At 33.0% G+C, this 18015-nt stretch overlaps 1 protein-coding gene across 7 annotated transcripts in view; it reads right to left on the reverse strand.

Annotated features, from left to right (window-relative positions):
- The window catches only part of Oct-TyrR (Octopamine-Tyramine receptor), a 57437-nt gene that overhangs the window by 13800 nt on the left and 25622 nt on the right, over nucleotides 1-18015 (reverse strand). For 4 of the 7 annotated variants that reach the window (XM_088039484.1, XM_088039488.1, XM_088039482.1 and 1 more), the window contains one exon: nucleotides 3150-3189. The exons of 2 other annotated variants lie outside the window; for them this stretch is intronic. The gene's annotated coding sequence lies outside the window, so the exon portion shown is untranslated. Of the gene's footprint in view, nucleotides 1-3149; nucleotides 3190-16153; nucleotides 16313-18015 lie in introns of those variants that run through there. One more of the 7 variants, XM_088039485.1, reaches the window with a different exon arrangement.

Here is an 18015-nt window from a genome sequence, read left to right on the forward strand (position 1 = left end):
ATGATCGATCAGCGTGAAATTGAGCGATGACAAGCTGATTAATTTTGGGGTCGATTACAAATAACGATAAATCATCACCGGTTTCTCATCCATCATGGTCCTCATTAACCCGTCTGGGTTAACCTTCTTGAGAATTTGCGAATTTTGGTTTTGTTTCCACTGTTTTAGTACTGTTGGTGGCCCCTTAAGTCTGTTTAAATTTTAGAAAGAGAAGAGCCCCACATGGTTCACGCTGCTGTTCATCCATCACTATACTACAACGTCCCAAACTCAACGTTTTGATTTACGACGTTCTTATAATATTGAACTGTCAATTACCGTGAAGCTCATTTACAAGCAAGACAAAATGGCATGCGATTTATTCAAAAGCTATAAATTCCGTGACGGATATAATGACCCTTCTAGAATAACGCATAACTCAGGTCAAATTGTGATATCAATATCAGGAGTATTTTAGTATTGAATTTAGGGATATGTAATCGAATAGGTGTACAAGTAATTGGCTGATTTTATCCAGACCAAACATGCTTTGAATACAAAATTCCCTTTTGCGTAATTGAAATAACATGGATAAACGGGTCAAAAGTCGTTGAATTCAGAAATCCAAACATGCAAACAAACGTGTGTTTTTACAGGGACACTGAATATGCAAATTGAACAATATGTTTGGAGATCAAGATGCGATCTAATATTAGCAATGTAATAAGAAACTGAAGAAACCAATTTCACACGAGCAGGTAAAAAGACAAAGAATCGCTGATTACATGTACATTTCCTGTATACTGCATTATGGAAAATTACAACTGCATATGTGCTCTTTATGCAAAGTTATGGTAACCGCAAATACTTTCCAAATTGCTGTTTTTGTCGAAAGCGGTATTGTTCTACAAATCGGATTTTGGTTGAAAAGTGACGGCAGCGGTTCCCAAACTTTCGCACAGAATTTTCATTTTTTTGTCTCTCCTCTATTTGTTTGACGATCACTTCTAAATCTTCCAGTTTGAGGACCTCATGCAATTCGCATTTTATTCCTCACGAGTAAACTTTAGAAAACTATTGAAGTTCGGGATAGATAGAGAAATCAAGTCTGGCTTCAAAGAGGAAGTCTTCTTCGAATTTCATTATAAAACAAGAAATTCCCTTTGAATATATTCATTCGGATTTATTAAATCCGATGTATCATTAAAACTGTAAATTCTGCGAACAGAAATCGATAATAAAAAATTGATGACTTCTGATGCCAATAACATTGGAAATTTTATTTTACTTCTGGTCTAAAATGTATCCAAAAACGAAGAGAACAGTTTGTGGCACAATAATTGTGGAGGCGATACGTACCTATTTAAATTTTCAAAGAAAAGTATTTCAACTTTTTCAACGGAAAATTTTAAACTTCTGGCGCCGGAAGCAGCACTGCACCAGACGCCCTTCACCAGGAAATCACACAGGTAAGTTTATTAAAATTATTCCAACTTTTTATTTAAAAATGTTGACCGGTGCTTCTTCGGCTTGAAAGCGAGATTCAATCAGAAGAGTAGCCTGTCGTCATCATTCATTTGGAAGGAATAGAACAAGAGGATTTGAAAAAATCTCGCTAAAAGATCATGCATTATCTATAACTGTAACGATTTCTTGTTCTACGATTAAGTTGAGATTTAAGACAGCTCCCTCCGGCTAAAAAGCAAGAGTGTTTTGTTCAAAGTTAACAAATGAAACGTTACGGTTTTTTCTGGGGAAAAGTTGGTTTTCATTGCCTGGCTTATAAAAAGCAAGTGAATAGAATATCGCAGCTGGGAGATTAAAAGACCCTAATAGCAGTTCCACCAAAAAGAAATATTTTCACTCAAAAGACCACAGTTTGTCATTTTAGTGTTAAGGATTTATGGAGATAGTGCGTCAGTGTTTTTAACCTGAAGCAGCAAAGAACATTTGTATTCACGTCACTTGTTAGAACAGAGCTATTGCAATAGCGAAAATAGTTTTTCTTGTGCAAGTACAATATAACAAATAACTGGAATAAGCTCACGTTTACGCTACTCGCATATAAAAGGAAGTTTAATGTGTTTGTATAACAGACCGTTAAAGTAGAGACAATATTTCTTAAAAGAAAAATATTCTAAACACGTTCGATACTTGCAACTTAAACAGGAAGTTCTTAAAACTCATAAACAATGCAGAATAAGAGTTCACAACATTCGATGTAAGGAAAAGTTTTAAATTTTTTGATGTGACTTTTGTGTTTTCCTGTGCGAGGTTATTAAATTTAACACTCTCTTTCAAATTTCGAAGCTGATTATAATTCGACTTTTAAATTACATGATTTACATAAGCGTCAAATTTTAATAGATTGTATACATTACTGTTCTTTTAGTGTTTTATTTGAACGCTGCTTGCTGAATTTAAAAATTTGATGACCTTACAGAAGCACTAATTAAATGTTAACATGTTTTATTTTACATTTGTGGTTGTAAATACACACAAAATATTCCGTTTTGTAAAAATGGCAACATCAACGAAAATCGTCTGCTTATTCATAATCACACGAGCAAATCCCTCTACAAAAACAAAAATGAGCAAGAGGCGAAATGTAAACGATCCAAGCGGAAAAACATTTCCACATTAACGCTTCGTCAAAATGAAAAATAAAGCAATTTATTCTTTTATGTATCTTCTTAAATCGAATAATGTTTTGGAGCATTTTTTCCAGGGTAAATGTACGCACCGCGGTTGTGGTATAAAATTTAGATTCAAAAGGACTAAAGGGGATGTTAACCTTATGTTAAGTGGCCCCAACTGAGTGTTTTGTTTGTGCAGTAAAATGCTCGCAAATTTCCTTAATCGAATTTACCAGTCACGTTGAATTTTCCTGAAACATAATTGGTAATTTCCAAGTTACTTGCCATCGTTTAATAATAATAATTTCAATTAAATTGGGCATTTTGTACGAGAAATTTTTAAGTGATTGTTACGGTATCGACAGAAAAATTTATTAGCTTCAATTACACCAAAACTCGTGATTATTTTTCTTTACATTCATGAATTTTCTGTGATTTATCGTGCTGAAACACATGTGTGCAATATTGCAGCCATGACAATTCATTTGGATCCTGAGGGTGATAAATACTACCGAAAGTGCAGTAGCGACTTACCGTCTCTGGGCAAGTTGATGTAGAACCGTAATAAATTCATCTGAAAGAAAAAACACAGTTAGGAATTTTTTGTTAACGCTCCGTGATAATTGATAATGAGATAGGAATTTTACGACGGAATTTAACAAACCTTTGAATATCAACAGAATTAATAAGATGCAGAGGCAATAAGAGTCACTCAATCAGCTTAATTAAAAGGACACCATTCATGTTAATTTCCAGCTTTGTCCTTTTCAGTTTCACAGCAATTTTGTTGAAGAGTGATTAAAGTGAAAGTAAAAACAGCTCGTTTCCCGGAGGAATTATTTTTTATAAGGTTTCAAAGAAAACTAACATTAAGTTTATTTCAGGCAGCCTTCTAACAAATGATAATTACATTTAGTGAGGGAATTTTTTACTTTTCTTTAATGCGTAAACAGGGTGGAAAAGTGTGAAAACAAATTTTGTTAGTCTAGACTACATTTATATTTATTTCGTCAACAGAGCTTAATTAAAGTTGAAATAAATGAAATGAATATTAAACAGTAATTTTTATTCGTGCTGTCTTGAATTTATGATTAATTGCTTTAACAGTGTTTGTATAATGGCTATTTCAAAGGTAAATGACTTACAATGTTTAGATTCTAAACCATAAGTCGGGACTTGAGAATTATAAGGTTCTAAGTGATTTTAGTGAAAATTTAAAATGTTTGTTTTACGATTTTTTTAAACATTTTCTATCAAGTATAAAAATTAAGTAATTTAATATTTTAACAAGCCAAAATGATATTAACACGTCCTATCATTTTTTTTAAATAAATACTTAATAAATTAAAGAGATATCACTGATAACGTGAACACTGATCAATTTAATGCAAATGTTAGTTCGAACCTCATAGTTCTCAGGTCGCGAAGTATTATAGATTTGCTCTAAATAAAAAAATTACACAACTGACCCGTTTATTGAACCAGAGGTCGCACCTTGGGAAATGAATTTTTTAAGTTAGTTTGTTTCTGTTTTCTGAAGTTATTGAAAAGTTTTTTTTATAAATTGGGCAAGAGAAAGTTGATGGTTTTCACTTTTAAGCTCGCTTTTACCGGATCAGAGAGACTAGAAAAAAATAATACTCCTATGTTTCAGAATTCTGTGTTGGTAAGTAAAGAAAATAAAATATGCAATAGGTTTTAAAACTTATTCAATAGAATTTTTACATTGTTTAGGTAATTTGGAATTAGTTTTTTTTGGGCAGCTCTTGAAAATTTTTGGATTCGGGATTGCTAAGGTTTACTTTTTTCCACAGTTTTTTTAGATGGCTCTGATTCGTTTACTTTTTATTTTTTATTTCTGCAGATTTTTTGGTGTTCAAGCCCTCATTATATTAAAATCCCTTAAATTCCGCAAATTATTGTGGTTCTTTCGGTCCCTTACATCCTTTTGATCTCTAAAATTATATTGATCCTTGTGATCTTGTTGACTCTTCAGCACCGTTAAAATTCTTTTAATTCTAGAGTAGTTTATTTTTATTATCTGAATGCTTTAGAAAATCTTATATTGTGGGATAAACTTTGCTTTGTGGCTTCTTACTTCAATGAAAATACGTAGCAACAACACAATGAATTCTTCTAAGAAGTAAAATTATTTTCAAAGACAAACTTTCTGTTCATATCGTTTTGTCCATTGCATTTTGCTTTTAAGAAGTTTGCGTTCAAGTTGCATGTCTCGGACGTGTTCAGAATCCTTCACTTTTGTAAAACACAGCTCCACTGTCAACAGTTAATGGTTATTATTTAATTCTTACAGACTGCGGACTACAAAACTGGAATCCGCAAAATTTAAAATTTTGTTCAAGCGTTCGTTTATTATTTTATGTATTTGCAACAACGTGAAATGAGATATGTTACGTCACATATTTTTGTGTCCACACTAAGTGCACATTATTATCCAACCTTACCAATGTTGCACTGCAACATCTGCACATAAAATTTCCATGGGAATAGCGAAACTAGGTGAACATTGCAAGCAGGATTTCATAACAGCTTTATGAAAAAATAAACGCTCATTGTGTAGCGGTACATTTCATAAACAGAGCAAACTGCGTTTGTATTATGTTTCGTGGTCACAGCAGTTTTTCAATTCAACACGGAATATTACCTTTTCGATAAAAACAACCTGTGAATTTAACCAGTTTGAAATTTGCAAATAGATGTAGAATGTATCGCGTTTACGGAAACTAAGTTTATGAAGTGCGGTTTATCGGCGCGGAAGTTTATCGGTACACTAACTATATCCGAAGTGGTTCAAAACTTGGTCACTGATGATAAACAGCGTTTGCTCTTATCTAAAGTTTAATTCCGTGTCATCATCTGGTTTCCTGGTTCAAGTCCGTCACGAGACTTTCCCTGAATGACTAGAAATTGTTTATAAAATTAAAAATGTAGATTATATTTTCATAAATTTTCCTCTCTTTACAAAATGTCTGAATGGAGGAACTTTTAACAAATTTTCTTTCGACTAGTATTTCCTTTTCGCAAGATATGTTTGCCACTGAATGGTTTCTTTAGCATTGAGTTACTTGATATTTTGAGGTCGAATTCTTTCTTGTGGATAAATGGCCCTAGTAAGCCCTCACGTCCGAAATATTCGAAGTTAATGATGTTACGTCAAGCTTGCTTAAAATTCATCCTAAACAAATCCATGTATACGCCAAAGGCGAAATCGCCGTGTCAGCCATAAAGGGCGAACATGACCCTTACGACGTCCTTAATCCTTTAGGATCGGCATAACATGTTGTTAAGGCATGCCTTTGTTTCCGTCATTCCTGATATGGTCTAGCATCAGCACTTTACCCTTTTCGAACGTTGAAATAAATTCAATTCTTAAGCGCTGTCGAGGCCCAAACAACTCAATTAATTAAAAGTTGAGAAATCCGCTCACGAATTCATTTAAAATTCCACTTAACCAGCATCTGATCACACTGTGGTCCGATTATAATGAATTCCGAAGAATTAAGTTTGTTAAAGTAGTAGCGGGTTTTGTTTTCATGCATTTATCATCTCTGAGATGGAAAGTTTAAATGAAACACTACATTTTCGAATATAATTAGACGCTCTGACCTGGAAATGACATGGGAGACGATGTCGTGAAACTATTCCAACAAGAGAAAAATGGGCATTTTTGTAATTCTCTGGACTAGTTTAAAAAGAAAAAATAAACGAGTTTTTGTGGAGCCACGTACGGTGAGGCAATTCCATATGAAAGCTGCCAGTCTAGATCAAATAAAACGTTGCTATGGTTGCATTCCATTTACCATCTGAAGAATTTCATCTTCCATAATTGCTCAAATTAATATTCCAAACGTTGTGCTTCTTAAACGTATTTTTTTAAAAAAGGATAACCCATTATCCGTAATAAAAAACAAAATAAAATTTTTACTGAAATTATTAATATCATGTATCACTTAACTTATCAATTTTCAGGAAGTCCTCATTATGAAGTTGATAAATCGATTTTGTTTTTCCTTTGAGTACAATTTAGAAGCATTAATAACAGGTAAAACAAGACAAAGAAGAGTTGCCAATTTTCTACAAAGTATGAAGGATTTTCTTAATAACGGTTCATTAATACGCTATTGTTCAGAAATATAATAAACTGATTATCTCATTATTGTCAATCTACTCATTGTAAGATAAATTAGAAAACTTAATCTTTTTCTCCGATAAATACCCAGTTTTCCAGTTAACTCAGTTTTCTTTATTGTGTTTCTTAAACAAAGAATCTTTTACAAAATTAATTGTTATCATTATCAGTCAATGTATCAGGAAACACAAAATTCTGTTGGATTTTAAATAATCAACAGAATAAGGAAGAAATTAAAAACCAGTACAACAATAACTGGCAAAAAGCGTAACATTTAACTACTAAAATAATTCAAGCAATTGTGCATTTAAATTAGTCAAAATGAACCAAACATTCACCTGAAAACACACTCGTTCAAAATTACATCTAAATAAGTGGTTTGCAGATAAACCTCTAGTAGTGATATTTGCAGAGAACATAAAACCACTTTAAATTGCTCTCAAGAGAATTTTAAATAATAGTAGCCAAGAGCTTAAACTCTGATTGCGCTAGTAGGTATAGCAATACCCAGGTGCCCCTAGCAGTAATAAAACCTTTACCAGAATTATTAACTTTTGATATTACTGTTTATTTAACTATATTTCCATTTAAAAATTCCGTAAATATTTGTAATTTTACTGCCCATATAAATTTTGTTAAATATAACACCAAGCAGCTTTATCGCAATAACACTCCGAAATGGTGCATCAGATAATCCCGTAAAACCTTGCACAGTGAAATATTTTTATCCGTTTTAAAAGAGTGAATTGCTTTAACGGCTCCCAACACTAAAATGAAAAGATTAGATCGATGTTTCACGGAATTTAATAAACGCGTTTTTGCCTATTTTCTGGAACGTCTGAGATGTTTATTGATTTAAAGCCATAATTATTTCAGTAGTGAAAATTTTAGAAGGTGTTTTGTGATTTGTTGGTTTAAAAGTCTTGGAACGGAGCCGAGAGTGGAAAAACATTCTCTGAAAACTAAACACCCGAAAGCCACAAATTTATTTTTTGTGATAAAAAGCTGTTATGCTTTAGGATTTCCCTTTATCTAACATTGTCTGATTTTAATAAAAGTTGTTTTTTATTAAGAAAAGGATTAAATTATTTTGCCTAAAACTATAAAATTGGTGGATGCGCCAGGTCAAACTATCATAATACTAATTTCAGGACTATCACTTTTTTGAAGAAAAATCTTATAGACAATGTAGCTTGGTTATTTCTCGTCAAGTCTGCAGTATTATTGAAATTGCTAATAAAAGTTGTGCTGTGAAAAGTCATTAATAAAGCAGAAAGTTTACGAGAAAACTCATACGCTGACAAAGTTGACTCATACGCTGACAAAAACTATAATTAATTGGAGTCAAGGCCAGGAGTAAAAATTAATAGTCCACTGCAACAGTCGCAGTTTTATAGCCAATTAAGAGATCAAACGTTCGGTAATGCAAAAGTTTAAGAGAAGGTATAACTATGTGTAACTCACTTAGTAACTACCTTCCAACTGAAGTAACAAAGAGCAATTTTAAAATTTACATTAGCAAAAATGACGATAACGAAACACTAATTTTCGAAGGTCTAGAGTAACGCAATTACTAAATAATTCCTGATTTAATTAATACTTTGTTAATAACGCCTTTAATTAAATATCAAACCTCCATCCTTTCACTAAAATCAAACCCTTGATCACGCAAGCATTATTAAACTTTCCTTCTACCAAATCAAATATATTTATGTCAAATTCCTAACGATCCATGCGTCTTTTGTGTTATATGTAAAATTGTTTTCACAGTGACGAAAAGAATACAAAACGATGTAATATGTAAGTCATGTCAGGAAGTCTGAATTGTTGTTGTCGGTTTTTTGACGTTATTTTTTTTCCTGAACATTTACATGCCGCTCGTGTCGACCGAACGACTCATCATTGTTAGACTTGACGGTAATTATTATTTCACGGGTAAGTTGTGCTTTTTACGCGTACGTTTGTGAAGAGCGTGATCGCAATAATTTAAAAAAGTGTGACAGTAATTTGTGGCTGAATGTGTTAATTATAGAACTGGCCGAAAAGTAAAGAGTGCTCACTGGATTAAATTCAACTGGCGTATTTTAAAATGGACGTTTTTTAAAATGATGAATGAGCTGTGAATATATTTTCGGCGGAATACGGTGGCTTTGTGACGAAAATAAATGTTGCTCTCTTAAATCAAGCCGTATAGGCCTGCCGGGATGGAAAAAATGTTGTTTAAATTAAAAAGATAGGGGCATACGATATGTTATAAAAATGAATGATGCATTGTAATCTAATTAAACGGATAGCAAGGCTGTTATCTTGATTGAGCCAAAAATGTCATGTTTCCTTGTTAAACTCGAATTAGTCTCAGGGTACATGGTTGATGGATGCATGTCATGAGAGTTAATTGAGCGGTTAAAACAGTCATTTTAGCCTCTGTCTCAAATTAAAACTGGAAAATTTATCGGAAACTTGGCACTAAAAACGGTGACCACTTGACTGACACTTTATGTCCAACTTTGAACATGTACTTACATGGGAAGGGAATGTGAAATCCTTGAGAATAATTTAGTGTGCATGACACCTACCAATAAATATCATTAATTTTTTGAAGTAAAACCAACAAGGTTTGTTTATAACTTTCCAAGTTTCGAATGACCATCACTTCAATGAATGTCGTGTTAGATTTTAGGGATTAGATCTGGTCTTGATTACTCAACTAGTAATAAAGCAGTTACCACAAAAGCGGGGCTGTGGAACCTGAGACATGCTGCGGCCACATTGTTTGTTATCAACAACGACAATTACAACGCGTTGAATTGTTTAATTAGATATAACTCTGATAATGACAGGATTGTTGACTAAACCTGGCAAGTTCGCACTGTATGTATGTATTTGCTTCGTCTTAGATGACTTTGTGGTCAACACTAAATACTAGCGACAAATTTATCTAGACTGGATTGCAAAGTGACGTAAATTGAATTCTCCAGTGAAGGATATTTTAGTAAAGATGAGTAATTTGTTATTTCCGACAGACGCTTTTCCTATAAGTTTGTATCATAAATTAGCAAGGATGTAGTAACTGCTTCTACTTAAATGCGCCACGACGTAGTCTGCAAATTTCCCTGCTACTGAAAATTATTGACGCCGCACTGTGTCATTACTCAAAACCTCTGCAACTAGGTCAACTAATGTGTCTTCCGCAGTTAACGTCAAAAATAGAGAAGCTTTCATGTCATTCCGAATTCGACCAAGCTTTTGGTTACAATTAAACGGAAAACTTAATGACCATTATTTAATAGACCAAAAAACAAAGCTAAGGAATGCTCAGATAAAGCTTAAATTTCTAAAAATCTAGCATTTCCATTTCAAATTTTACAAACTACACAATTACAGAGAAGTGCGAGGATAAAAAGACCTGAAGAATTATAGACATCAAAGGGATGTAACAGATTTAATGGAAAGTTTTCGACGAAGTTTCTAGTTATAATTTTGAACATACTCTTCTATTATTTAATAATGGAGAAAAATGACGTCATTCTCCCTCAATTTTGTATGTAGACAAGACTGTGTTCCGCATTATGCTTTTAGTATTCGCCATAAAAATCTAATCTTAAGTTTTAGAACTTTAATATTATTGTTGCTCCTCCGTATATCTAAAGAGGGTAAAAACTTTAATTGAAAAACATTACTCTTAAAATAATCTAATTTCATGCATTTAGAACAAGAGCAAACTGAAATTTTATTTAAGTTTCCAATTCCACCAGGATATCGATAATGGAATAATTTTTTGCTTTTCATGATTTCTCACATTTTATGTCTTCCAGGCATGTTTCCAACCGATGAACACGGTTCGAAAATTATTGGGTTTTATGATACAAGTAGCGGGGAAAATGATCATATGTAATTAAAATTCTGTATTGATACTGAACGAAATATGGAATATGGAAATTGAAACCTGGAAGATACCGGAACCATAAATGAAACGATTGCTCCGGGAATTGTTTAATTAACGTTTGTTTCTCTTCTAAACTGTAATTAATATTCAAAGTTGATATTTTTTGGCAACTTAAGTGAACTGAATTTGTGCGTAAATAGAATAATTGTTTGTTTTGGTATATTAGATCTTGACGCGTTCACCGTTTATTTAATAACAAAAATTAATTTTTGTTCACCCTTTTTGTGTTTGTGTTTGTTTCCGCAATCGATTAGTCCCTGTCATTTTTTCCTCCCTCATAATTGACGATTTGAAAACAAACAGACCTTGTGCAACAAAAAATTCAACCCTTTTTCTCACAACATATGTTGTGTTAAAATAACGACGGAAACAGCCTGGAAATAGCATGATAATAAATAAAACACACAATTCTCTGTTTTTATATTTTCTCATTAAGTAAACATCAAGCTCAATCTGTGGTCAAAGCAGAGAAACAGCTTCTTTGAAAAACTTTTTCCATAAATACGCCCTTATTCATGATCCACGAGAAGCTTCGATCATTTCCACAGATCTCAATTGTGAGATATACAAAAGACCGCATTTCTTGTATGAAATCACCGATCAGCGCATACATGATGGTACCCGATAGGTATTCAAAGCTCGCTCTCGACAGCTCAAACAGATTCTATTCCCCATTTTGCAGTCGACTTCTGAAATCCTGTCCGCTTTGGCAACCCAAACAAATACATGAGATTCTAATTCAAAGAATCCAGTTAGAGAGACTTTTCATAGGTATTTTTTTTGTACAAAATCCGTTTTAACGTGTTCCACAAATTCATGAAGAGAATAACACTTCTTGGCTATTTGCTGATTTAATATAAGTGCTTTTCGATGTATTATAGATTATTATGGAAGATGAGAGTGCTCTCATCGCAAATGCGCTTTCATACGTTTTTTATAAAAAAATGTATTCCGGAAGTTATGTGATCAATAAGCTGATAAAATGGAAAACCAGGAACGTAGAAAAGAATGTGAATGTGAGAAATAATACAGGTTCTTTATGTGGGAATGTCGGATTGAAAAATGTAGTGGAAATAAGACCGGACGTGTGAAATTAATATTATTTGAGGTAAACTACAATTCTAGATCTGTCTTTACCGTAAAACAAAATCGCCGTCGGGTGTTTAGCTTGTTTTAATGAACTTCTTGTTTAATTTGTAAATTAAAGTTTCCACTATCCAACATTTTTCCGTTGTAAGGGTAAAAGCAAATACACACTTCAACACCTGATCTAAATTGTTAATTTAAATTCGTGGATAACTGTCATAATTTTAACGAATTTACTAAAATTTAGCGGCGCTAATGAATTATTGGAGGCGTAACGGGAGCAATAATTAAGTGATGATGCGTTTGGGAAGGGTGCGCTTGGTGTGTAAGGTCACATCGGATTGAGAAGCCGCCGCCACCATCGCTGCTCCTATATTCTTGAATACAATGGGACGGTGAGAACTTTAAATTGATTTCTCGCCCTTGTCGCTTTCACATTCTGGCGTTTGGCAGGTTCGTAATCAAAGCACTTGACCGTGGCTGTGTTGCTAACAAACTCTTTACGGCCACTGTCGTGTCTAAATTAAACCTTCTTGTGGGTAAATTTATTTACTTCCATGATCATTTATTTGCTTGTTCTGGTTTCATTGAGGTTTTTGTGATAATATAGGAAAATTAGAGAAGACAAAATCAAACGAAGCCTTATTTACACAGACCGTTGTAAATTTGTCGGGGAAATTCTACTATATGCCGGGTTTTGAAGCAGCTGGAGTTTTGTCCCGGAAGAGATTTCCACTTTTTGACATTTATATTATTGCATTGGTAGTTTGTCAGTTTTTAACTTGGAGATGGAGATGGAATTTAGTTCAGTCGTTCGAAGAAACAAATTTATAGAAGACTTCATCTTATTGAAAACCACAAAAAATTTAAGTTAAGACCATCTTAACGTTTCTAATTATTTCTTTTTAATTTACTTCAATACTGAAGCTCTTTGAAAACCAACCGACTCACTAATGAAGTGCTCCAGTTTTAACAAAATACAAGACTTTACATCAAAGCTTAAACCCATAAAAAAAATAAAATGACCTCTGATTGCCACACTTTTTCAATTTTATTTTAGTTCATGTTACATTTTTCGAATAGGTATTATGGATTTGTTGGACTTGTTAGATTTCTAGTTTTATCTGATATGTTGCCCGTTTATAACCTAAATAAAAATAAAAAATTTAAAGGCGGCATTTTCTAACATTTTCTACAAAGGAGATGATTATAACGTCTTTCCTTGTAATTCGGTAATTAATTGTCCACTTTTAGCAAAACAAGAGCAAATGTTAACCTACTACCAACAGAGACCGGTTTTCAAAACTCTTAGCATAATTATAAAATGCATCCCGAGTTTCAAAGCTTTACTCCTTATTTACTGCCAGTATGCAGAAATAGTGTTGCAGCAAGAGAGCGTCCGTAGACACAACGAAGCTGATTATCAGCAAAGTTGAATTAAATTTTAAAGCAATTTGAACTACGAGAGACAAACAAATATTTATATGAGATATATCGTAATTTAAATAAAACAAACACAATTATTGGGGATTTTTAGTTTGCTAATGGAACATGTTTTACCAAAAACTCAATCAGATTGCATCAATTTATTTAAATAAGTGGCACTTTGATTAATGCTAAGCCGACAATTTGATTGCCCGAATTTTATTTTCTCTGGCGTTATTGTTTGAACGAAATTGCATTTCTGCTGTAATGGTCGATATTGAAACATTATTTTCGTAACGGAAAGTGTTTTTAAAATAAACTCAATTCTCATTTTGTGCCCACGCATTTGTTAATCTACAATTTTTTTTTATACAATTATACAAAAGTGACGCCAGCATGTGGAATTTATTTTACTTTTAATACGAATTGGTTTCAAAAGCTGCCCACTCTCAAAAATTTGAGACCGCACAGATGTTTTGGTATCAAAATAAACTGTGATAACGCTAATGTATTAAATTTTGTCGTCTTTTGTAAGAAGTAGGTTAAAATTAATCATTTCTTCTTGTAAAGTCGGGTCGGACTTATAATTGAACTGCCCAAAGCTTATCACAAAAGCTTTTAAGTTATATCGATGGTAATAGATTGCTTTTTTATCCGTAGCAAAAAAGATAAATAGACGTCATTTTTCTTTTGTATCTCCGTGAAAAATAGTTCTCTTTCAATTCATTGCGTTGTAAAATTCCAATCCTTTTTATTCCAGGAAGCCTTTATTAGAATTTAATTTTGAAAATGCAGCATTAGTACTGCTCGAATTCAAATTCGTTTAAGCTAGAATGAAACTCCCTCAAGAGTATTCAGTCATGTACAAGTTTGTTTCCTTAAGAGAACGGGATCAAAGTGACCCTAGTCAATTTTTCACTCATCCACTACGATCTTTTATTCTTGACGGCCTCGAAAGCATACACTTCTCGAAATGAACTGTTTTTCGTGTTACTTAATTAAAGTCAACTTGAAAAGAGCGAGCTCTCATTTTTCGAACACCAAAGGTCGAGGATTAACACTATTAAAAAATAAAGCAGTGGTTAAGCTGTGTCATTTTTTATGAGGCGATAACGTGTTATATAAAGTGGTGCTTTAGCTCTTGTATCGTTGGGGAGGTCCCGGGTTACTAATTTACGAGTTTAGGGGACGACTTCATGAAAATAAGCCTGGAGAATTCTCACTTTGTGCGTGAATTAAACTAAACTCAGCTAACTACATTGAAATTTTCTGAATATGACAAAATTAGATTTCAGGAGCCTCGAATAAACAGAACACAAGCAAAGTTGATGTTTTTCTGAAGAAAACCCACGGGCGTGTAATAAACAAAAAGGAAGCTTGTACTGAAAATATTTAGATACGTCGTTAATACGCATACATAATAATAATAATTTTGTTCCCGGATATAACAACAAGTTCATGAAAGTTAAACAATACAATTCAGTTAAATCTTATTAAAATAAACTTAACAATATTTACACCGTTGCGTTGTAATTAAAACAGTATACTGTTCACACATGGAAATCTGTTCAAATCAGTTTTATTTATTTACTAATAAGTTTCCGCACTTTGAACAATTACATCATCTTCATTATTATTTAACAACAACATCAAAGGACCTGCAGCGTGGGAATACTTCCTTGGAGAGTCACTAATGTCATACGCAAACTTGTGCTGAGGTCTGCCATGTACTGCATATCACTCTACGCGCGTCCTTTTTGGGGATAAAGGGATCCTTTGAAACCCTTCCGAAAGACAATGTTGTAACGGTTGACGTATTCACACGTTATGTACACTTATCGTTCCGGAAAGTAAACTAAAAAATTGCGAAAGATGAATTTCGGTTCAGCCAAGATTCAAGAGTTGTTTACGATAAACAAATCTAGTTCAGGCAAGCTTCGCCAAGTCTATCATTATTACAGTCATACATATTTGTTTCTTTCAACTCAATTCTTCATAATCTTAAAATTAAGCAGGCTGAAAGATCACTTACAGGTAAATCTAACGTTGATGATTTTCACATCATTTCACCACCCAACAACACACAATGGCTCTCTAATAAAACTAACCAAAACGTCCAATATGTTAACAACTTCTAACTTGAATAGTCAACACTGTTTTACCAGAAGTTAACAAGACAATGCTTCCGTGAATTTGTACACACGCCGCCGTTTAGTTTACAATAAAATTGAAATTAATCGAACTGACTGATATTTATTGAACTAGTAGACAGCGTCAAAAGCGTAAAGAGAAACGGAACATGCGGAAGCACTTAAGAGTTCAATAATCTACGAGTGCAATCGCTATATTTGTTTACCTAGCAATGCACATTGAACATTTAAGTTTTTTTTTCACTTTTAGTGTAATTGGAAATCAAATATAGAAATTCCAAGTCAGTCAAGATAGTGAAAAGTGAGATGAAATTAAAAATTTGACGAAAAACACTAGACATTCTAAAAGTAGTTTTTATTTTTAGCCGTCGAGACAGTGGTATGTGAAATGTCTGTGTTCCATGGAAAAATCATCAGCGTTAGTCAAATCGAAAATGTCTAATAATTACATAAAATTGGATAAAAAATTCGGGTACAAGTTATGAAACGAAGTAAACGATCGTCAATAATGTAAGGAAAATAAATATACGTCGGTTTTATTGCTGACTTCAAAGCGTCTACGTCTAATAAAAATTCATAATTTGTCAGTGACTAAAAGAAAACAATTCGGTGACGTTGATTGTTTACGAAGGACAGGAATAAAAATATACCAAGGGCAAAGTAAGAAGACTGATTTACGTGTTATTTGGTTGGTGGAATTGCGAGAACTGCTACAGTATTAGTGCTTACAATTAACAGCAACGGTCGAAATTTGCTACAAATATTTGTCAGGTGGAATTACCTGTCGTAGATTTCCCGTTATCACAAATTTGCACACCAAACCGCACACAAAAGTCGATCATAAAACGTATTGATGTTGCTTTTGGATGAGTGTATAAACCCGTCAGTTTCGATGAAAGCAGAACAAACAATCAGAGCTGGTGCTAAATTAAGCGCTAATTCTCACTAGACGTACGTAAACTAAACATGCGTTGTCACTACCGGGAGTTTTATTAAAATAGTCTCTAGAAAATCACACCGCATAGGTGTTTTGTGTACAAAACAGAATTAAAACAACACAAACATTTGCTCGTAAAATTCTGTTGTTTTTATTTATTACAGCGCGCATGTAAATTTGGACGTGAAGATGTGTAATTAGGTTAAAAGAAAACACTGTACGTTGTACCAAAATATGAAATTCTGAAACATCTTGGGTTTTCAGCTGAAATGGCTCACTTAGTAGCTTTGAGAACAAAGAGACGTCGTCGAGCAGAAAGTAATTGATAATCTCACTTTCAGGCTGTCGTACAGTCAAAAACAAAAGGATTTACTCGTTGCACTTACACTCAATTGGGATAATTAATTTCCCACATAGGGAGGGTGGGTTCAGAAGTAAATTCCTACTGCTGGTAATATCTGCTACGTACACGTGTTCACTTATTTGCTTCAATTTATCAACACACTTAATGGATGAAAGATGGGCCATTTTCCACAGTTGTTGATAGATCAATAAATGGTAAAATTTGTAGGGTTCACCGCAATAGCCTAATTTAAGCGCGAATGAAAGGGAATCTGCTGGGGTACGGTTAAATCTGCAAAATTCTTTTTGGTATTGATTATTCTAGCCTTTGCTTTTATAATAGAAATCTACGTTTAGAAATTTTAAAACTTTTAAGGACCGCATCATTAGGAAATTAAAATGAACATTCCACAATTTACAGAATTAAGAAAATGTAAATTTACTCCTCTTTCTTTTTAATATTAGTTAAACAATAAAAAATTGAAAAAAAACTGTCTTATTTTTACAAAGGAAAACACCCACTTATATTAGTGATTTTTAATAAAGTCAGCTATTTTCTCGCTACTCCCAAGATTGTTTTTTGATTAGTTTGAAAGTGAAATCTCAATAAAATTTGCATCTTCCTTATTTAGGTATATTAAAACGTGTTAAAACAGTTACTCTATTATAAAACATTTCTGCATTATTAAATTGAATTAAACAAAATCTATTCCACAAAATCTCTTCAAACTTCACAGAGATTCCGAATAACAACTTTTTAATTGAAATATTAGAACCTTCTATAAAAGTAACAAAATCCGACTTTATTTACGTTGTGAATTAAAGTGTACAAAAGCTCAAAAATTACTACAAACAAACTTTAATTAAGCCTTTGACTACATACAATTTTTGAATGAATAATTTTTAGACGTTGAAATAGAAATCATTTTTACCTCATGTTGCAATCAGCATTAGCTATCCCTGTAATGTAAATTCTGTTTTGTTACTTTTAACTCGGTAAAAGTTTAAATTGACAAAGAAAATTTTCAGAGAAAGCTGTTATAAATGAATGGGGAAAAGATGATCAAGCTCTTTTCTCACCGTACAAAAATAAATTAAGACGAATTTGAACAATTTAAATTTAGATGCAACCCCAACTCAACGTGCAAGGTTATAAAATTCAAGTATTTCCCGAAGATTTGCCTGATCAGAAAAATTGCATCCGAGTAAAGTCACGTTCTGTAAAGAGAGCATTGCATTTTAGCTCAAACTCAAGTGCTATACATTTCCAAGTACCAACTTTTTCAAACATTTTTAGTCTTATTTAGTGTGCTTCAAGCAAAGTATAGCATGTTTTGGAATTAATTGGATTATGTCGTGTTAAT

The sequence above is a fragment of the Gnatocerus cornutus genome, chromosome 6, assembly GCF_029298725.1.
Source record: "Gnatocerus cornutus isolate USDA-ARS CGAHR chromosome 6, icGnaCorn1.1, whole genome shotgun sequence".
NCBI classification, from domain to species: domain Eukaryota; kingdom Metazoa; phylum Arthropoda; class Insecta; order Coleoptera; family Tenebrionidae; genus Gnatocerus; species Gnatocerus cornutus.